This window comes from Phyllobates terribilis, unplaced genomic scaffold (genome assembly GCF_046119375.1).
Source record: "Phyllobates terribilis strain yellow unplaced genomic scaffold, ASM4611937v1 Scaffold_5114__1_contigs__length_54315, whole genome shotgun sequence".
NCBI classification, from domain to species: Eukaryota; Metazoa; Chordata; class Amphibia; order Anura; family Dendrobatidae; genus Phyllobates; species Phyllobates terribilis.
The window spans coordinates 45,001-45,474 of NW_027367862.1; positions in this window are offsets into that span (position 1 = coordinate 45,001).

The window sequence follows — 474 nt, forward strand, 5'->3', positions numbered from 1 at the left end:
GGGCCGGGGAACGGAGCCCTCGCAGCACCGGGAACATGTGCGGGAGGAGCGGCTCACTGTGCGGTGCATGGTCCCGAAGCGGCAGGCGTCTGGAAAACACCCCTTGCACGGGGAGGGCGAGGTGACTGGCCTCCGGAGGATGCCACGGCCGCCCCCGTCTCACCAACCGCACCCAAGACGACACACAGGGTCGCTCAGGGAGATGGCGTGCGGGGGTGGGCCTATGCGGCGCCACCGTCTGGCTTAGACCTGCCTCCGCCGCGGGGGGTCCTCGACCCACCGGCGGACAGGCACGAGGATTGGGAGAGGGGGGCTGGCCGTCGGGGTCCGCCGCGGCTCTGGCACTAACCCGGCGACGCTGAGGTCACGTGGGTGGTCGTCGGCCTGGCCGTGTCGGCGTCGCCCTCCAGCGTAGTCCCTCTTCCCGCTCGCGCCCGTAACCTCAAAGGGATGCCCGAGCGGCTTTTCTTCCCA